General features: G+C 38.2%; 1 protein-coding gene and 1 pseudogene across 4 annotated transcripts in view; both read left to right on the top strand.

The window, feature by feature from the left end:
* Positions 1-22,706, top strand: part of ST6GALNAC5 (ST6 N-acetylgalactosaminide alpha-2,6-sialyltransferase 5) — a 190,061-nt gene that overhangs the window by 37,403 nt on the left and 129,952 nt on the right. The gene's annotated exons all lie outside the window — the stretch shown is intronic.
* LOC112604824 lies at positions 1,797-3,305 on the top strand (annotated as a pseudogene). Its single transcript, XR_003115286.1, has one exon. The product of XR_003115286.1 is annotated as an adenosine deaminase pseudogene (transcript).

The raw sequence follows: 22,706 nt of genomic DNA on the forward strand, positions 1-22,706 counted from the left end.
AGTCCCCTCCTCTATATTTGGTTCATGTTTTCATGTATTGTTAATCAGGAATGCTAAAACTATTAATTTGATGCATTATATTTATGGGAACACTTGAGATGTTTCTAGCACGCAGAACCACCTGCAGAATCTCTGGAAGGGTTTATTTCTTACATGCACAATTAGCGCAAAACCTTTTGAATAAAATAGATTTTTTTTGATGATACTATCTATTACTTACCTTTTAACATTTTCCTTTTCCCACCTATGGCTCCAAGCAGACTAAATTTCTCTCAGGTTCTTATTTTTTTTGTGCTCTCTGTCTTAGTCTGTTCAGGCTGCTATAACAAAATATACCATAAACTAAGTGGCTTATAAACTATAGAAATGTATGTCTTACAGTTCTGGAGGCTGGGAAGTCCAAGATCAAGGCAGTGGCAGATTTGATGTCAGGTGAGGACCTGTTTCCTGGTTCATGGATGGGGGCTTCTCACTATGTCCTCACATAGTGGAAGGGGCAAAGCAGCTCTCTGGAGCCTGTTTCATTCATAAGGGTGCTAATCCCATCCATGAGGACTCTGCCCTTATGACCCAGTCACCTCCCAAAGGCCTCACTTCGTAATCTCATCACATGGGTGATTAGATTTCAATATGTGGATTTGAGGGGGACACGGCATTCAGATCATATTACTTTCTTTCCAGACTTTTACACGACAGGTTGCCTCCAGATCACAAGGCTCTTAGCTCTCTTTTGTGCTTGGCTACTTTATAACATCCGTTTAGACCTCACTTCCTTCAGGACACCTAGGTTAGACCTTTGCCTGAGTACTTCCCTAGCACCTTCCACTCCCTTCACATAGCACCTAACACACTCTGTAGGGTTTCTCTGAGGTAAGCTCTGTAACAGCAGGGTTCTTGTCTTTCTTGTTCATCCTTGCGGTCTTCAAAGTCTGCTGCATCACCTGGCCCAGAGCAAGTACTTAATGATCATTTGTTAATGAATTAATAAATAGATTTTTCCATTAATCATCTAATCAGTGAATTTACAATTCTATGCAATTATTTGATGCTCTAAGAAATTGAAGTTTTATTTTCTGAAGTTATATATTAGTTTTATTTCCTAAGGAATTTGATTTATCCTTACTTGAAATCATCACTACCCAGTGGTTATTATAGCTATGCTGCCATATGGTAAAACACATGAAGCATCTAATATTGCCTTAAGAAAGCTGTTTCACAGTAAAAACTCTTCAGGCCTTTCTCTCAACACTTTTCATTTTATGTTGAAATTATTGGTGTTTGTATCTCTCTTACCTGTAAGACATTAGGTGCCTCAAAGGCAGTGACCATGTGTTATTCACCTTTGTATCCTCACAACCTTGTATCTAGTGCAACGTTGGAAGTCAGAAATGTCTATATAAATGCTTAAGATAGGCCAGAATCCACATCTTGGCTCAAAAACTGTATAACTGCCAACACCTGTCTCTGTACTTACACCCTCAAAGCCTCAGTTTCTACACCTGTAAAAATGAGGATTCTGCTGTTATAAAAGATCATCTTGCAGGGTTGTTATGAAGTATTACATAAAATATAACGTACATAAGGAACTCAGCATAGTGACTGAAACATAGGAACTATGAATAAGCTAGGATGGGGACAAATCTAAGTTCCTTTGTGAAGACGTATGGTGTGTCAAAATGTTAATTTTTCACTGCCACAGGCTGGCAAGACACGGTCTTAGATCTAGTAAAATTGTTGCAAAAAGAAAACAACGAGGCAAACTTTCCAATTTTTATGTTAAGAATATTTGTCGGGCCCCAGAGAAAGCCAAGTGGCCACCGAGCCGGCAGAGACGGGCGGAGAGCGTCGGCGGAGGGAGCAGCGCCTGGGCGCATGCGGGCACCATGACCCAGACGCCTGCCTTCGACAAGCCCAAAGTAGAACTGCACGTCCACCTAGACGGAGCCATCAAGCCTGAAACCATCTTATACTATGGCAGGAGGAGAGGGATCACCCTCCCAGCTAACACAGCAGAGGGGCTGCTGAACGTCATTGGCATGGACAAACTGCTCACCCTCCTGGACTTCCTGGCCAAGTTTGACTACTACATGCTTGTTATTGCGGGCTGCCGGGAGGCTATCAAAAGGATCACCTATGAGTTTATAGAGATGAAGGCCAAAGAAGGTGTGGTGTACGTGGAGGTGCGGTACAGTCCGCACCTGCTTGCCAACTCCAAAGTGGAGCCAATCCCCTGGAACAGGCTGAAGGGGACCTCACCCCAGACGAGGTGGTGGCCCTAGTGGGCCAGGGCCTGCAGGAGCGGGAACGAGACTTCAGGGTCAAGGTCTGGTCCATCCTGTGCTGCATGCGCCACCAGCCCAACTGGTCCCCTGATGTGGTGGAGCTGTGTAAGAAGTACCAGCAGTAGACCGTGGTGGCCATTGACCTGGCTGGAGATGAGACCATCCCAGGAAGCAGCCTCTTGCCTGGACATGTCCAGGCCTACCAGGAGGCTGTGAAGAGCCGCATTCACTGTACTGTCCACGCTGGGGAGGTGGGCTTAGCCAAAGTAGTAAAAGAGGCTGTGGACATACTCAAGACAGAGCGGCTGGGACATGGCTACCACACTCTGGAAGACCAGGCCCTTTATGACAGGCTGTGGCAGGAAAACATGCACTTCGAGATCTGCCCCTGGTCCAGCTACCTCACTGGTGCCTGGAAGCCGGACACAGAGCATGCAGTCATTCGGCTCAAAAATGACCAGGCTAACTACTCACTCAACACAGATGACCTGCTCATCTTCAAGTACACCCTGGACACTGATTACCATATGACCAAATGGGACATGGGCTTTACTGAAGAGGAGTTTAAGAGGCTGAACATCAATGCAGCCAAATCTAGTTTCCTCCCAGAAGATGAGAAGAGGGAGCTTCTCAACCTGCTCTATAAAGCCTATTGGATGCCACCTTCAGCCTCTGCAGGGCACCACCTTTGAAGATGCCACCCCTCCAAGCCTTCGCCCTGTGGAGTCATCCCAACTCTGTGGGGCTGAGCAACATTTTTACATGTATGCCTTCCAAGAAGACCATGATCTCAGTCGTCAGTTACTGATGCTCCTGAAGCCTGTGTGTCCATTTCTGCACACACGTATACCTCGGCATGGCCGTATCACGTCTCTGATTATGTGCCCTGGCCAGGGACCAGCGCCCTTGCACATGGGCGTGGTTGAATCTGAAACCCTCCTTCTGTGGCAACTTGTACTGAAAATCTGGTGCTCAATAAAGAAGCCCATGGCTGATGGCATGCAAAAAAAAAAAAAAAAAAAAGAATATTTGTCTGCAATATAAAACAAAGTGAGAAATTCAATGCAAATAAAATACACTACAGGAAAATTTATAGAGCTCTCAAATGGATGAGTTGCATAATTTGTCTTATGAATATTCTTAACTAAAAGCAAAATAAATTGGACAAATAACATTCTTAGACTGTGAATCATTGAAAATGATATATACAGTTGGAGAAAAGGACAAGAAAATCATAGCAGGACCTGCTCTTTCCTAATTACAACTCCATAGAGTTGTCTGTAGTGTGCTTGCTTTTCATTAATTTTGTGATTATCCTTCCCTTTTCTTTGAAATAACAATAAGAAAACACCAAGGAAAAAGGTTCTGTAGTCATAATATGTTTAGGAAAGTCAAGATGTTAAACATTCACATTCTAGGACTGAGAAACAAATTTTAAGGGAAAAGAACTTTACCCTTAAGCCTTAAGCCTCAGGTCTCCCAGTGTAACATGTTTCAAGTTGTTGAGACTAAGGTGTTTGGCTGGATTGTTTGCTGTTGTCTGGTTGGGTTCATCTTAAAGTAGTTTCTATTCTTGTATGGGTTTGTCTGACAATTTTCATATCATTTAGTGAGAATTTGTATTTTTTTCAATTGTTGCCTATTCCTCTGTAATTATTGTAATTGCATCTTATTTATATAATTTGTGTAAATATATGCAATCATGAAATTAGAAAACGCGGGTGGTGATATGCAGTGTCACAATTGCAGTGGTTAAAGATGTGTGATTTTTTAATCTTTGAAAAAAATAAAAGCTAAGTAAATATTGTAATTTCAGGGGAAAGCATTTTAGCTGTCTAAAACTGATTGCCCAAAGAAATCAACCAAACATTTTTATTTAGACATAGATAAGAGGTTTCATGTTTCTGACTGTTCTAACTCAGAGATTTGGAAATCTTAGTTTTAAAATATCAGTTTGATGACTGCTCAAACACTTATAAAGTTTCAATATTAATTTTAAACTATAAAATACTGATCATATGCTTCTAATGATACCTTTTCTGCAGGTTGTTATCAATGTGAGTGTGAATAAGCATTTATTAATACCGTGAATAGGATGTGTATTATCAGTATTAACATCTGTATCCATACAGTTGGAGATATTTATGTTGATGTAAAGACACAGACAGTGGTAATTTATATGCCTTTCAAAATCCCAGTGATTATAAAATTCTGCTCCTCTGACTATACATTAGGTAAATGGTATATTTAAATAAGTGGTCAAGGCCAAAAAAAAGAGCATAATTCAAGTTCAGCACCCACTGCAATTGTACATGATAAAAATGAGGCATTCATCAGGCTAACCCTTTTGCCTCTAGAATTTCATGTGCACTGAGAGAAAAGTCCATTGATCTACATTCAGCTCTTAAAAACTGCACTTTCTATTGGAAGACAGAACATACGCTCACTTAGGAAATACTTCAGGCTGATACTGCTAAGATTTTAACACATTTATAAAACTTCCTTGGTGGTAATAATAATCATTTTTTCTACTTGAGAATTTGGAATGTTAACAGAAGACATGTTTTCTACCAAAATAAAGGCAAGATTGATCTAGCCATCTGCATTTTAAAAAAACCTCATTGAAATACTCCTGTAGAATAGATCGCTAACTTTTCCTTGCTTTTGTAGTTCATAGTTTTTAGGAAAAAAGTATCTTTTACCTTTAAACCAAGAAGGGAATCCAAATTTTGATTGAAAGCACTCCTGTACCTGTGTTCTCATAAGTATTTCTGAGACACGAGTTTGCAAGTAGGAAGCTGGCACGGATGACACAACTGGGAGGGACGGGACTAAGCCAGCCTCATCCAGCTACATGCAGCTGCTTCACCTTTGTCTCCAAAGGACTCATCCTTTGTTCCACATTTTAAAAGCAATCACACATTTACAAAGAAATTCTCAATCTTCTTGTTTTCTCTTTAATTCTCTTTAAAGGAATGAAAAAAAAAATCTGTATGTCCTATGCAGATGCTATACATTGGTCTTAGGGACTAGAACTGAAAACTTTTATGATCAGAAAATTTTCTCCTCCAGTTGTCATCCTGTTCTAAATTTTACTTTATTTTTTGATGTAGGGATGTTTCTTTAAACATCAAGATTTTAGTTTCCACTAGAAAACTAATGAGTTATTAAAGGATGGGAACTTGAAACAATCTTTAGTGCTCAATAAGGAGAAACCACAAGGCTTGAATAAACTGTTCCATATTTCTCTTTTAATGCTCCGTTTAAAATCTAGACGGTGTGTCATAAGCCTTTAAAAAAAAAAGGATTGTGTTTACCAATATGGAATATGAGGTTTTTGTTTCTTTTTAGGTACTTTTCTTGTAATTAGTATATACCTTGATGTTACCGTGGCTATGGCTTCATGTTCCAAACAATGAGTTTTTTCTTATGTTTGGTTCAACCAATATAATGTTAGTATAATTTCCCTGTAAATAATTCTTTGTTGATAATCAGTGTTAATGCCACTAAAAATTGAGTATAAGTATCAACAGAGTACACTGGTAAATGATTAACAGGACAAATAAAAAGAAAAATAGAAATTCTAAACAGAATTGCTATACTTCTCCAGAATTCGTTCCTCCTAGAATAACTCCCTCACGGTGAATGAAAAGTCGGGTGGGCGAGGCCATGAGTTCCACTTCCTTCAGCTATACAGGTTTTGATTTGGAAAAGGAAATTTTGACCTCATTATTTCATCCTGCCTTGAACCCAGTTTTCATGCATCTACTTTATTATTGCTCTTTGCATGTACATTAAAACAAATATTTTATTTTGACTTTAACCTAGAATGAGCATTACAGTTCTAAGCAATTCACACAAGATAAACCTAAAAGAACTAAAAAAACACATAAGAGTAAGGTTCATGATAGACAAAAACTGACTTGCTGGCAATATTAAACATTGCTAAACTCAAGCAAGGAAAAATTAGGCTAAACATTGTCATTATTGTCAAAATGTCTATTCATTCATAATCTATTATTGATCTAGGATAACTAATACATCTGTAGACTGCGATTCATTTTTTTGGAAAACTGAACTCCCAACTTACACACAATATTCTAGTTGCCTCTGAGTAATGAGGTTATAAATAATGTAAAATTTTGGTGTCTTGTTTTTCTTTAGTAGAAAATTTATTGCCTAGGTATAGTAGTGTATTAGTCAGGGTTCTCCAGGAAATCAAAAACAATAGGCATTACATATAAACGTATATTTATATTTGTATGTGTGTATTTATTATAAAGAATTGGCTTATGTGATTATGAGGCTAAGAAGTTCTAAGATCTACAGTCTCCAGGCTGGAGACCCAGGCAAGCCAGTGGTGTAAGTTCTGATACAAAGGCTAGCAGGCTGAAGACCCAGGAAGAGCCAGTTTTTCAGTTCGAGTCCAAAGGCAGGAAAAGACCCATGTCCCAGCTCAACAGTCAGTAGTAGGTGCTCCCTCTTACTGGGCCTTTTGGTGCTATTCGGGTCTTCAACTGATTGGATGGGGCCCACTCACATTAGGGAGCAGAGTAAGCTTTACTCAGTCTACCAATTCAGATGGTTATCTCATCCAGAAACACCCAGAATAATGTTTGATCAAATGTCTGGGCACTCCATGGCCAAGTGAATTTGACACATAAGTTAACTGTCACACTAGGTAACATATGAAGACTTATTTTTAAAAAATGTTAATCAGCTCGGTGGAAATTACCATCTTTCTAGAAAATAGAGTTGGAGAAGAGAATGAAGCTGATAATGTGCCTGAAGTCTTTTTTCTGGCTTCTATTCCAGTCTGAGAGTGAGGAAAAGAAGAGATCTCTAATGAAAATGCTTCTAATGTGTTGGTCATTTTTACCACGACATCAGTAATAGAAGAGAAAGTCAAAAGAATGAGGCTCCAGGCCAGGTTCGGTGACTCACGCCTGTAATCCCACTTTGGGAGGCCGAGGCGGGCAGATCACAAGGTCAAGAGATTGAGACCATCCTGGCCAACATGGTAAAACCCCGTCTCTACTAAAAATACAAAAAGTAGCTGGGCTTGGTGGCACATGCCTATAGTCCCAGCTACTCAGGAGGCTGAGGCAGGAGAATCGCTTGAAGCCCGGGGGGCAGAGCTTGCAGTGAGCCGAGATCACACCACTGCACTCCAGCCTAGCGACACAGTGAGGCTTCATCTCAAAAGAAAAAAAAAAAAAAAAAAAAAAGAATGACACTCCAAGCTGAGCACCTGGGCACCAGGCAGTCCTCATCCCTCTCACTGCTTTGGAGTTTGCCAGATTTGGGTACTTTGATCCCTAGGGAATAAACACTCCTTAGCTAGACAGCAACACAGATAACTCTTAAATGAACTGTGTCTGTTACACACACAGGCGCACATAGAGTTTCAATGAGGTTTACTGAAATAAAGTGGCCTCTACACTGAAGAATTGTAAGGACTGTATTCTATCCATTTCCTGTTTACTTCTCCATTTATTTGCATTCATAGATAAGGTTTACTAGCACATCATTAAGATACTGTAAAACAGCATTAAAATCCTACCTTTTAATTTCCTCAGGTAAGCACCTCTCTTCTTGTCTTAGCAATGCCTCGGTTCTCAGGCCTTGGTTATCTTACTCTGTAATTGTGAGTGAGGAACTTTCTGAACTGGATGACTGCCTCTGATTTTACCCCTTCAAATTCCTCTTCCTTGCAGCTGATTGACTGATCCCTCTAATGAACAAATATGATCATGCCCTCCCAATTTAAACAGCTTCCAGGCTGCCTCGATAACATGAAGATTGAGGGAAAATGCCTCAGCCTGGCTCGGACAGTGCCTCCTGTCTTGGGCTGCTTGGCTCCTCTCCTCCCATTCAGCCTTGTTACTCTCCAGAAGTACCAAGCAGCTTATAGGTTTTCACATGCCCCAAGGAATGTGTGCGCCATTGTTCACACTGTTATTGCTCCTAGATGGCTCCCCCACTCGCTGAAAATCCCCACCTTGTTCCCTTAATGGGTGTCGATTTAGTCGTTAAGGCATGACTCAGGCATGTTCCTTTCCCAAAAGTTTTCTCTGACACTCCCTCTATTAAAGGACTAGGTGCCTTTCCTCTGTCTTTCGGAGGAAATTTACCAGTGATCGCACTGAGCGTATATCCAATAGTCTCATCCCCTCGGCTATAAAGTCTTTGGTTTTAGAATCTGTATTAATTCATCTTAACATCCCCTGTGCCTAACAGAGTATAAGTGCTGAGTGAATGGGGGCTGAGCTAAGCTAAATTCCAAAGATCAAGCCAAGAGTTCTTAGTTACTTTAAAAATAAAAAAATAAACTTCTGACCTTTCTTCATTATAATCTTGGCAAATCAGAATACCCTTGCCCTAAAATAACTGTAATCAGGGAGTTGACGCTAAGATGATAATGAGAACTGCAGTATTACTACAGTAATGAATTACTACACTAATGAATCTTTTAGCATTGTACGAAAAATAATAGAAAAGATCCATAACCAGTTTCACAAAGAACTGCTAATAAAAATCAGAGAAAACACTATAAATATGGCATTAAATACGGTAGAAAGCTGGGCTGAAACTTAAAGATGGAAATATTTGCAGAAAACTAAGGCAGTGAGAAATAACGTCCTGTATCATGTTTTGACGTGTTATATTCATCTTTCTGGTGATGACTTTATTTCACATGTAAATTAGGAAAAAGGAAAGGGAAGCGTATCCATATCATTCATGTCCAGGGAAGGAAAGTCAAGTATCTTAGAACAGCTTTTTGAGTCAGCTCTACATAGCTGGGCTTTTGAAGTGCTGGTGAATTTTTTTACTCTCACCTTCTACAAAGAAATTACAAAACTTAGAAATTTAAAAATCCAGGCTACTGTCAATTCTGTGACTTTCCATGAATCAGTCTCATTATTCTTTGACATATTAAAAGAAAACAGCCATATGACTGATAAAATTTGGTGGATTTCAGATGCATATGCCATAGAAACTGTGAAGAAATTTAAATCTTAAAGTACTGATCTTTGGGCTTTTTAAAAAACCTTCCAGTTCAGATATAATGTCTGACACTGAATAATCAACTTATCTACTTTACTAAAAATGGCCAGTACCCCAAACTAACACTGTAAGTATACCCAATTGGGAATTTTAAATTGTGGTATACTCTGAGTGCTTCATAGAAGTTCCCACTCTTACCTCCTTCTGAAAAGTTTTTTATGCATAGTCATATGCTGTGTACCTGCATTACCTTCTTATACTGGTCACAACGCATTGGATCAGGGAACAGTGGCTGGCCCAAAGTCAGCCTATGGGCTAATCTTATAAGTAGATGTGGCCAATCTGACATTTATACTGGAGAGTAACTGACAAGTCAATCAGATACTCTGTTGAAGAGTTTGAATATGGAAACACAAATAATAGAGTAATGCCCAAGTCCCCAAACAGAAAACATACCGTAGAAAGAAGAATAGAGAGCTCAGGGTGGGTTGCTGTAGTATAAACCATCATTTAATCGTAGTTAAGGCATGGTCATGAGAATAGGAAATAGCCATAATGAATGAGAAGTGAACTGCTAATGGCAGAGAATATAGACTACCTGCTTGAGAGATTTGGTGAAGGAAAGCAATAAAATAATATTTTAGTGAGAATTATGCCTGAGAAACTTTATTTAGGGTAGACTGGTAGTAGGAACAAATTTAGAGTCTAAGGCATAGCTTGAAGATGAAAGAAAAAAGAAAGTTACAAATGTGGCATGGCCCCAGAGGAGAAAACTGAAACCAAACTGGGAAGAGAGAATTTATCCTTGGAAAGAGGGAAAAGCACCCTTTCTCTAACACAGAAAGAATGGAGAAAAGATAGTGGAAGACACTAAGAACTGGAAAGAAAATGAGTGAAAAGGGGCTCTTCTTTTCCTATCTTGGGGATTGATCTTCAGTACAAAGAAAAGTAAGAAATATAAAACAAGAAAACAATGGAGAAAAATCAATGAAACAAAAAACTGATTCTTAAAAACAAGTCAATAAAACTGATAAACCTCTAGTAAGACTCACAAAGTTATAAAACAAGAAGACAGAAATCACCAACAGCAAAAATAAAATAAGGATTTCAATACAAATTCTGCAGTCATTACAAGGATAATGGGAGACTATGAGCAGCTTTACATTCATAAATTTGGAGAAATAGACCAATTCTTTATAAATTACAAACTACCAAGCCTTGGCCAGAATAGTTCTATAACCATTAATGAAATTGGATTTGCAATTGAAAAACTTCAGAGATATGCAATACTAATTCACCATTTGGAAGTCAATAAATCATTAACAGAGTAAAGGAGGAAAACATGAGTATCTCAATTGACACAGAAAAACATTTGACAGTATCCAGCACCCATTCATGAAAAAAGCTCTCAGCAAACTAAGAATGAGAAGGGAACCTACTCAACTTGATACAGAACATCTACACAGAAACCCTTACAGCATATATCATACCTAACAGGGTAAGACTGAATACTTCCTTTTAAGATCAGGAACAATGAAAGGACATTTGGTGTCATTCTTTTTAAGTATGGTACTGGAACTTCCAACCACTAAAATAAGGTAAGAAAAAGAATATAAAAAGCATATGTATTGTAAAGAAAGAAATAATGCAAAAAAAAAAAAAAAAGAGTAAGTGGACAATCAGGAACAGAGAATGGAGACCTACAGCCATTGGACAGGGTTTGGGACAGTCCATGTGGAAGGTACTCATTTGTCAACTAGAGATGAATGAAAGGATTACCCACAGCCGGGCACTGTGGCTCACACCTGTAATCCCAGCACTTTGGGAGGCTGAGGCTGGTGGATCACTTGAGGTCAGGAGTTCAAGAGCAGCCTGGCCAACATGGTGAAACTCCATCTCTACTAAAAATACAAAAATTAGCCATGCGTGGTGGCAGTTAGCTGTAATCCCAGCTACTTGGGAGGCTGAGACAGGAGAATCGCTTGAACCCAGGAGACAGAGATTACAGTGAGCTGAGATTACACCGCTGCACGCTAGCCTGGGAGACAGAGCGAGTGAGACTCCATCTCAAAAAACAAACAAACAAACAAACAACAAAAACCAGTTCCATCACTAGTCCCACTGAGGTTAGATCTCATGGATTTGCAGCAGAACAATTAAGTGTATTTGGAAAAGCATGATCTCAAGATAGGATGACTTCATATCACATCTCATACATACTATATAGATATTCACAGAAACTATAAAGTATCAGCTCCAACATCTTAAAAATTAATGGCCATTCCAAAGAAAATATACTGCATGCACTTTCCTGAGCTTTTGCAAATGCATCAAATGAAAGTTCTATTGAAAATATGGTCAAATAAGTACAGCATGACGGTACAAAAATGTGATGCCAAAGAGTAGGAGGGACAGATTTCTGCTGGGTTGTCTTAATCTGTTGAGTGTGTGTGAGTGGGTGAGTGTGTGCATCTATGTAAGTTGAAGTGTGAACAAAGGACCTTTACCTCCAGATAAAGAAATATTATTTCTATCTACAAAGCCCACAAACCAGATTCTGTTCAGTAGCATTGTTTTCCCATTCCACTAAGCCGTTCCATTCCAATTTCAACTGCAAGACATGAAATGCAGCACACTGAAGAGATACTCTGAAAGTATCTAGAGATCATGCTTCTACTGGGAGGAGAAGATTAATTTGAATTAAGTTTCTGGAGGGCAGGTCCATTTCATGCATCTTAATATCCCCTCCACAGTTACTTTTATGTAAGAACACACAAGTATCTTCTGAGTGACTGGATGAATACACTCCTTTTAATGAGCTCAAACTTTGTGTCTAACATTTATTGGACTTAATGGAGGATACCAAGGCATTTAATATACTGGTCTTTCCTTAAAATATTCATAACCAGAATTTTTGCCTCTCCCCTTTTCTCTACGATGACAACTTGATGGAAGAATTAGTTCAAATGTGTTTCTTTGTTTCCTCACATACTTTCATATATGTACCGAAGTTCCATTTACACCATATCCTTGGTGCAGAACGACTGGAGCATCCAGTTCTATGAGCTCAAACACCTATGGTTTCAGACCAAGGGCAATTTCAACTAAGGTAACCAAAAGCTTCTAAGAAACCCTGAAGAAATCTGTAATCCTTTGTGTCCAAACATTCCTGACCTGTACAGACCCATGAGCAGCAATTAGATTTATTTTTCAGTGTTTTGAAACTAAGGAGAGTAAGTAATTCCAGATGGCCTGGTGTGTTAGTTTGTTTTTGTAATACTATAAAGGAATACCTGAGACTGGATGATTTATAAAGAAAGGAGATTTAAGTGACTCACAGTTCTGCTCACTGCACAGGAAGCATGGCACTGGCATCTGCTCATGGTAAGGGCCCCAGGAAGCTTACAATCATGGTGGAAGGCGAAGGGGGAGCAGCACATCACACGGCAAGAGCAGAAGCAAGAGTGAAGGAGGGGAAAGGTGCTACCTACACTCTTTTAAACAACCAGATCAGTCTCATGAACTAACAGAAGAACTCACTCATCACCAAGGGGATGGCATTAAGCCACTCATGAGGGATCTGCCCCCATGATTCAATATCCCAGCAGGCCCCACCTCCAGTACTGGAGGTCACATTCCAACATGAGATTTGGAGGGCACAAATACCCAAACCACATCACCTGGTTTTCTTAAAGCAATCTATTTGAATTTGCCAATTCAAAGCCAAAGACACAGTTTATTATTACCATCAGAGTCACTCAATCTTGAAGACGATAGGGCTGACAGGATCAGAGCTGAGTCCATTTTCCTTCCTTCAGTCATCACTGCACTGAAATTAATTCAGATTAAAAAGAGTGAGTTCTTTGCTTTAAAATTTCAAATGACAGAGTCTCTCATGGAAATGCCTTCAGGAGTTTCAAAGCCTCCATCATTAGGTGCAGCCATCCAAGGCAAAAATTTGATACTTAATGAAGAGAACAAGCAATAAGAAGATATGTGTGTCCTACACGATACATTCCATAATGGATGATATGTTTTAAATATATATATACAAATAAAAACCTAGATTCTATTTTTTTCTGGTATTTCATTAATAAATATAAACATTTCTTGCATCTCTTGAACTGTGGGAAATGCAAATTTCCTTTTCAAAAAGTCTGTTTTGCAGTTCTCAACTTTAAAGAGGCAATATTTTAAAAGGTAACTAGTGACAAAATTCTCTAGAAGAGATGGTTGGGACCTAAAAGGACATTTTGATCCATAAGCCAGCAACACTGAAACCAGGACTTTCAACCCACATGCAGCTCTTTAGGTACCACATGCAGATTTGACGGGCTCTCTGGTTACAGAAACCTGGCCAAGTTCACAGAACTCTGACAGCTCCGTGCCTCCCACTCCAGCTGACACACTTGTGGGAAAACTGAGCAAATGGATCTGCCTTGCAGGATCAGAGGAAGTAGGCACCAGCAATTCCATGGCTCTTCTCTTCCTTGTTGTTTTATTTTTCTTGTTATGAAATAAAGCAAAGTCATACAAAATATATAAAGTACAAAGCAAAGAAAATGTTAAAAAGTAATGAATGCTGTAAAAGAGAAGTCACTTATAATTCCACTATCAAGTGTGAATCACTTTTATCTTTGCATATAAATCTTTTGCGAAAGTTAAAATAGCATGCTTATTTAGAAAATTCAACTATCACCCAGCGGCAACCATTACTAATCTATTGGTAATTACTCCGTCATCTCTTTATTCATACCTACACACACAGGTGTCTCTGTAATTTATGTAGGGGTCACTGTATATCATGCCTTGCATCTGGCTCTTTTATTCAGTTGAATTTCAGAGAGATCTTTTGATTATCAAGAAATATGAAAAAAGTATTTTTAATTGTTGCAGAGAATTTCTTCAAATGGATAGATAGATATTCTAGAATGTATGCAGCTAATCCCTCATTTATGAGTATGTAGGTTGTTTCTAGGTTTCTCTTCTCTGAAATAATGCTTCAGTGAAGCTTCTTGTACATGCATTCTTGTGCTTAACCTAATAGTTCCTTGAGACAAATTTCTAGAAGAAGAATTATTGGTTCAATTTTGATGTGTATTTCAGGATTGCCGAAATAAAAGTTGTGAGAATGTATGCGCTCACTAGCAATACAGGAAAAGATGGATTCTCCATACCTTTATCAGTATTACTAATATTTCTCTAGGAGAAATTTACTAGGAAAAAATGAAATATTAACCCCATTTGTTAGGTAAAAATGATGGGCCATTTTTACAGGTAATTTTTCATTAATAGTACAATCAAACATCTTTTTGGATATTAATTTACCATTTCATTTCTTTTGTGAACTGCTCTTTTTTAAATTGTGATTTTTATCTTATTTAAAATTGCTTTGTAAAGGTTTACTTTATATTATACCTATACACTTCATGTCTATCATGTATTGCAAATATTTCCCCAATTGTTATTTGTCTTTTGATTTATGATGTCCTTTTACTGTACAGAAGTTTTTAAATTATGTATATATTTTAACACCTTCAAATAACACGTAATACATCATTTCATATCTGGCTTTTGCATTTTTAATATTGTATTGCTTTTGTTTTTCCTTGTTATTCAGAGTTCTAAAAAGTATTTTAATGATATATAAAATATATTTTAGGAATGTACCATTATTTTCTTAACATTGGCTATATTTATATTTTTTTCATTTCTCAACACTAATAGTGCTGTATTGGAGGACAGTGAGGCGATGAAGAGAAAAGAGAGGGAGAAGTAGCTGTGATTCAAAACTCTAGTAAGAAGAGACAAAAGCAAAGTGAGACTGTTTCCTTTATCACTAATGGGAAAGGGACAAAGATTTAGCAAAGCCCCAATTTTGATATCTCGAAAAAAATGATGAGAGGCATGTTAAGAAAAAGTAGCCCTAGGGGAAAATAAATAATTCTTTCTTCTGAGTGGCAGAGGACTATAACACATTTAATTTGTATGTTTTAGTAGACTTATAATTTTAATTAAGCCTCTGGGTTTTGTCTTTGTGCTTGTCCCTTTTGTTTTAATGGGACATGAGGTCTTTTCTTTTTTTCCTTATCTGTAGAATCCCCAATGACCTCTATTGCATTTTGTTACTCTTGGCAACAATAAAATGTATCTATTCTCTTTAGGCTTGTCTAATAAGTGGCATTATTGCATTATTCAAGCATTTAAATTTGATTGATGAGTTTATCCATAAGGTTGTTCATAAATCTGTTAAAGTCATTTATTTTTGATTCTGATATAATTGTGCATGCCATTATTAATGCTGCTTTCCAGAAGAGTAACCATATGTTGTAGGGCCTAATTTCGGATTCAAAATGGAAAGTGGTGATCTTCTCAATGTGTGATTTATTGGAGGAAAATGGAGCTTGATGGGGACAATCTGGGAGTACATGGTTGGGAGGGAACCCCCAAATAGACCTCATGTTACTTTGCTGTTACTCAACAGTTTGCATTGTGGGACTTCCAGCGCCAGTCAGGGTGAAATATAGTTCCATATTTTACTACCACCTCTATTGTTCCTCTCTATTTTCTCTACTAAGACCAGGAAACAGAACATAAAGGTCAACAGCTTTATCCTAATCTGAATTGTTTTGAATACTGCGCTTGTATTTTCATCCTTCATTGATTTTTAATGCCATGTGATGTATTATAGCCATATTCATTACGGTGTGCTGCACCAAAATTATGCTTTTGGAAGTGTGGCTTTTAATAAAAGGAAACACTTGTGATTATTTGGGCCATATCAGCTGTGTCACATCAAGTCCTTAATATACGTAATTCAGTAGGGGTTCTTTTCCCAATTTCATAGCAATAAAGGTAGCATATTGGCTCCATTGCCTTACTTAAGTTTCAGAGTTGTTTTGAAATATTAAGGATTTTGATTTTAGTTTCTATGCCATTTCATTTACATCAGATGAGTAAGTCCACCCCAAAAAATGAGTTGGGTACATATTTGGACAGCTACAATAAGTGAGAAGGGTGCCTTATTTTGCAAATGGGCATGTCTACTCCTGCCTAGCCTCATCATCTGTCAACTTTGCTCTTTAGAATGTGGCTTCTTGCCACCCTTACTCTACTATCCCCACCCTCAGCCCGAAGCTGATTAATCACTTCCACAGCTGTTTAGGTTCTGTTCCATACCTACACTGTAATGTTAAAGTATTTGTCTCCATTATGTGCACCTTAAGTTCAAGATCTGGGCCTGTCATCTGCATTTCCTTCAGGGCTTGGTGCTCACCATAGGCTCCAGCACAAGGTAACATTTAATGGATTCAATTGAGTGAGCCCAACGTCACCATCTTAACATATTGAGCCATTAATACATGCAATTGATTGTTAAAATACCAAGTCCAACTTCCTTCAAGCCTTCCTTTCTTTCAAAAATATTTGTTGAATACTTGCTGTTTTGTGGATGCTGTTTTGGCACAGAGAACATAGTAGAGAGATGATAGAAATAACCCCTGGCTTCAGGGAGTTGCAATCTCATGAAATAATTCATTATTCTTGTTTCTCCAATTCACATCCTTTCAAGTTTCAGGTTGAGAAAACAAATCAAATATCCCCTTAAACTGAAATACTGCATTTGGATGGCCAGGTGCAGTGATTCGCACCTCTGGTCCCAGCATTTTGAGATGCCAAGGCAGGAGGATGGTTTGAGCCTAGAAATTGGAGGCCAACTGGCCAAGACCACGAGACTTATCACTATAAAAAACTAAAAAATAGATAGGCACTGTGTTGCATGGCTGTAATCCCATCTACTTGGGAGGCTTAGACAGGAGGCTCCCTTGAGCCAAGGAGTTTGAGGCTGCAGTGAGCTATGATCACGCCACTGCACTCCAGCCTGGGCAATAACGTGAGACCCCATCTCTAAGAACTGAAAAAAAAAAAAAAAAAAAACCCTGCATCTGGAGCTTTGCTACTGAGAGCATAGTGTAGCAAAGATGCATGGTAGAGAGCTATGCTGTGCATTACAGTAGCTGCTAGCCACATGTGGCTATTAACACTGCAATGTGCTAGGTCTGAATTGAGAGGTGCTGTCACTGTAAAATACATAACAGGTCTTGAAGATTTATATACTAAAAACTGTTCATTGTCTCAATAATTTGTAGATTGATTATATGTAGAAATAATATTTTTGTAGTTTGGATTTAATAAGGTATTATTAAAAGCGGGACCAGGAGTGGGGGCTCACACCTGTAATCCCAGCACTTTGGGAGGTTGAGGTGGAAGAATCACTTGAACCCAGAAGTCCAAGACCAGCCTAGGCAACATAATGATACCTCATCTCTACAAAAAATAAAAATTAAAAAATTAATTACTCCTGGTTCTTTTCATATTTTTGTGGGATTATAAGATACATTTTAAAAAGTAGATGTAGCTTGTGTTTGTGGCTTGAATTATTTTGCTATTCAAAATCCAAGTCTAGAGTGAGGCACAGCATAGACTGGAAGCACATTGCTTCACTTCAAATCCTGATCCTTCCCCCTACTCATTTTGTGGTCTTTGATAATTTATTAAATATGTCTTTTATTATTTGTCTTATCATCTTGTAAAATCAAGATAGTGATAGTACCTAACTCAAAGTATTGTTATGAGGATAGTTTATATGTCTAAATCATTTAGAACAGTATCTGGCATAGAGTGCATACTCTTTAAACGTTTGTTGAATAAGTAAATAAACCCACTGGTCATGTGCACCTTCACCCCAGTACATAGAATTATCAAAGAAGTAATGCAGTTTTTAAATAGCAGTTTTGTGAATAACCTGTATTTTTCTAGAAGCAATAGTAGCAATTGTAGACTGACACAGTGAACATTTTTGATGGTTTATTAGTTTAATTCCCTTCTCCCCACTTTCTTCTCCCCCCAAGAACAGGTGGAAGGAAAAAAGCAAAACTCAAATAAATTAATTACATTACTCTCTAGTAGACTCTTTGGGAGAATGATTCTGAAGTGGATGGCAAATCCAGAAATTTTTTCTTCGCATTATGGCAGTTTCCTGTCACATTATGTAGGTACCTTGAAAGAAATCTAATATATGAAAACTCAAGCTTCTACATTAGGGAGTGGATTCTTTGGATCCAATGAAGAGCATTGTCAGCAACTATCCAGACACCTCCATGTATTCATGTATTCATTAACTAGAGAAGAAACACTATGAAGTCAATCAAAATTTAAAATATTTATGAAGCCTATATATAAAGGGAAGATATATTGGTTGTGGCAGAGAGACTCTTAAAATGGCCTCCAATCCTTGTCTCCTGGTGTTCACGCCCTTGTGTGGGACATTCCTCTTGCGAGTAGGCAGGACATGTAACTTGCATAACCAGTACAATATGGCAAACAGGATGGAATGTTCATGATGACACATATGCAATAACATGACATAAGATGGTAGCACCCATGCTTCTGGAGTTTCTCCTTTGCTTGATGGCTTTCAGAAAGTATGAAGCCCTGCTGGGGGACCTGCATAGCAAGAGACTTCTGGCAGCTTCTAGTGGCTGAATGTGGTCTCTGCCAACAGCCAACAAAACACTGCCAAGAACTAAGTTCTCCTAACAACTAGATTAAGCTTATAAGTGAATCCTTCCCCAGTCAAACCTCTGATGAGACCACACCCTGCCAACACCTTCATTTCAGCCTTGTGAGACCCTATCAGAGGACTAGGTATAGCAGTGCCAAACTCCTGGCCCACAATAAATATGTGTTCTTTTAAGCTGCTAGTTCGTGGTATTATTGTTATTCATCAATAAATAACTAATACACTGGGCATTTTTACTTGCCCAAATTTAGCCTCCAAGCATATTTTATGGCAAAAGAAAGATATATGCATTGAAATTATTGGGTGATTGTTCCTTTTCTTCTTTTTACTAGCATCGGAGGGATTTAAGTGTACGATACTTAGCAATAGAATCAGTCACTATATTTATAATATTTCACAGCATTTAAAACAGTATACACACAAAAGACTTTAGGTTGGCAGATGATGATTCAGTTATTCATATGTTGGTCTGATATAACTATGTTGTTAGGAATGTATGAGACACATATATTTGGGTTTCTGAAGACAGATATGAACTGAAGATAATTTTTTCAAGTTATTAGCATCTTCCAGATGGTAGTTGGAATACTGAAATGGATTAAATCACCTGATCATCTGTAGACATTAAAGAAGGCTAAGGAAGAGTCCCCAAAGTAACAGCATTTAAGGATCATGCAGAAAAAGAATCAGCAAAAGAAAAAACAAACCAGGAAGGTAAGGAAGTTTTAGGAGAGTGATGTCAGAGATGGAAAGAGTTTCAAGATGAAGAGAATACCAAAAAGGAGAAGCAAAAATGAGACCGGAGTTAACTGAATTTAGGAATTAGGAAGTGACTATTGACTTCAGCAGGGTGGAGTGGAAGTTGGATTTTAGTGTATCACTAAGTTAGGAATAAAGAAATAGAGGTAAAATATTCACTTAGGTAACAACTAAAAGGAGACATTGAACTAAGGAAAGAGTTGTCCTTAAATGATGCAAGAGATGTTTATGTCTGTTGGCCTTGACAAGTTACTAAAAGAGGTTATCATATGGGAAAGGAAAGGAGTAATTGTTAAAGTGAGTTCCAGGGGGTTGAGAGGGAATATGCTGAGTGGCGTCATAAAGAATTAGCCTGAGATGGAATAGAATACATCTTTCTCTGACTAGAGGGGAGGAAACTAGCCTACATGGGGAAGTAGATGAGTTACAGATGTGGGGGATAAGTCAGAGAATGCACATGTCTTCAATTTTCCCATTTGCTGAGAGTAACTGTCATAGGGCTGAGTAGGGCTTTCAGTAAGCATGTAAGTAGGTAAAACTGCTGATGGCAATTAGAGGGAAAGCTCACTAAACACAAATGAGAGTCTTGCTAAGTAGAAATGAACTTCTAAGAGGCATTGAGAATTTCACCAAATCTGAAAGTAATATCATTATGAAATCTCCCTTGGAATTAAAGGTGAAGGGATTTTGGTTTATGTCCAGCAAAGTGAGATAACTGAACTTGGGAAGTACCCTGCATCCCTACTTCCAAGCTGTTGCCAAGGCCATCCTTCTTGCACACATGCAGACTATGCTCATGCTTCTTGGCTGACAAACTAGGCTTGTGTTGTATTTTACCTTAGCATAGTTAAAGGAAGAAAAAAAATTAGGATTAGGTCTTCAGATTTGAAGTAACAAATTCCATATGTAGGAGATGCTCTTTTCAGTGGGGTGTGGCATGCCCACTTTCTTCACTAGAGGGTGTATTGCTGTTTTGCTCTCTTCTTCCTATTGGAAATATATTTTCAGTCACCATCCCTGTTTTCCCCCAATTTAAGTGAAACAGGTAAGAGCCATCCCTCATCATTCTCTCAGACTGGTTCTTTTGGAAACTGCACACATTATAATTCTTAGGGGTAACTTTTTTAAAAGAAGAATCTAAGACTGTAAAACTGGAATTGTTGTCCATTTAATTTCGTAAATGGAATCCTGAAATTTTGTGTCTAGGGAAATGTTCTATAAAAAAGGCATCCTCTATATCTAGATGATCTGTGTATGGGTGGAGCTTTGGCAATGGTTACTACAAGAGTCAGCATTCAGATCTTCTGAAATTACTACGGCAGTTCATTCTTTCACTTAGTGTAATGATCAAATACCTGCTATCTGCCTGGTGCTATTCTAGGCTCCAGATAAGGACCCCTGCTTTAGGGAGCTAACACTGTTGTATGCACGCAATGGGGGAAAGGAACGAGAGTGAACCTGAAAATAAACAAATATAATATGTTTAAAAAAAAAAGGATACATTGAATCATGTTAAGTGATAAGTATAAACAAATTAAAATGAAGAGAGGTGATGGACAAAGGCTGGGAAGAAGAGGCTGGCTTTAGACACCTAAAATCTACAGATTTCAGAAGATTTTTGGGTTGTGACCAGACAGCTAAACAGTCTGTGAGTACCTTGGCAAGAACATGAACTGCTGTATCCATATTTTTGAAAAGCTGACTCTAAGTCAGGAGAAATAAGTATCTTCTGTGAAGCCGGGAGAAGACACGTATCCTTGACATCAGCTGAGGTCAGTATGGTCAGTCAATTCTTTTCTCTGCCCTCCTCCTCCCCAAAAAAAGCCCAGAAAGCCAGGAAAACAAGAGGGCAGGAGCCTCATAGATGAGGAAAATCATATCTTTAAAACACAGTTTCTTGTTGATGAATAATCCTCTTACTGCATTGGCAACCAGGACTCTCTCCTGCCACTCCCCCTTTGTCTTAACGTTCTTAATCAGTTGATTACATACCACTAAAAATACACATAATGCCATTCCTCCTTTCCTGATCACAGCCACAAACCTCCATTTTCCTTTTTTGTTGTTGTTTAGGCTTTTGGTTCTGAACTTTGCGTTTTTAACTACATTTAGACTCTGGTAAATGGAGGTTTCTGAGGTTACCTTTGAAACATCTTTGAGTGACAGGCTCCCTTTGGCCACACAGAATTTCAAAAGTGGAATAAAAAATGTGGATTCAGTTCAAACTCCAGTAGCTTTTTTCAGCTCAGAAATGGAATCTGGCTTTGACTAGCCCCAGGGAATGTAAACAGAACCTTACCTGTAATTAACCTAGGGCTTCTCTTGTTCTCAATGCAAATGGAGTTATAATTGTATTTCTTTTAGTAGAATAGAAAGCCTGTGTTTCAGAGGGGAGCTGGCAGTTGAATAGAGGACAAGTTATCTCTCTAACTGTGACAGCTCTCTCCTATCTCCTTCTAGAAAAGCTGAATGATAATAAAACTGGAGTTGCATTTGATGTAAGACATATGGTAATTACTATAATAATATTATCACCCGGGTTCTGCAGTGGCTTTGTCAGTGAGGTGCAATTTCACATATTGTCTGCGATAAAATCCCCGTTTTTGGTTATTGATAGCCATGCCTTTCTCAAATGCTATAGGTATTTTGTGACAGCTGCGAAGTTCCTGCTTCATATCCAGGTAATTGGGTTGAGAATAAGGCCTGCATGCTAAAACCTGACGATGTGAGAAGCAGTGAAAGCCCAGGGAGTACTGTGAATATTTTGGTAGTTATTAACAGACTAAATGGGAAGCCTTTGCTAGTCAGTGCTTCTGAAGCAATTCTAGAGAAAAAGAAAGAAAAGAAAAGAAAGGCAATCTCCTTTAGAAAGCCTCTGTTGGGTCTTCAACAACGATTTGCAAATTTTGAGCTAATCAATTATATTATGAATCTATAGATAATATTTAAAAGCTATATACAGATTCACAAATTAATTACTTTCACATCATTCTGCTATTGATTGTTTCATAAGTCAAATTTTACTTGGCTTAATTATGGTTTAATAGAAGGTATTTCAGCATAATAAGTATGTGAGC

The sequence above is a fragment of the Theropithecus gelada genome, chromosome 1 (genome assembly GCF_003255815.1).
Source record: "Theropithecus gelada isolate Dixy chromosome 1, Tgel_1.0, whole genome shotgun sequence".
Taxonomy (NCBI): domain Eukaryota; kingdom Metazoa; phylum Chordata; class Mammalia; order Primates; family Cercopithecidae; genus Theropithecus; species Theropithecus gelada.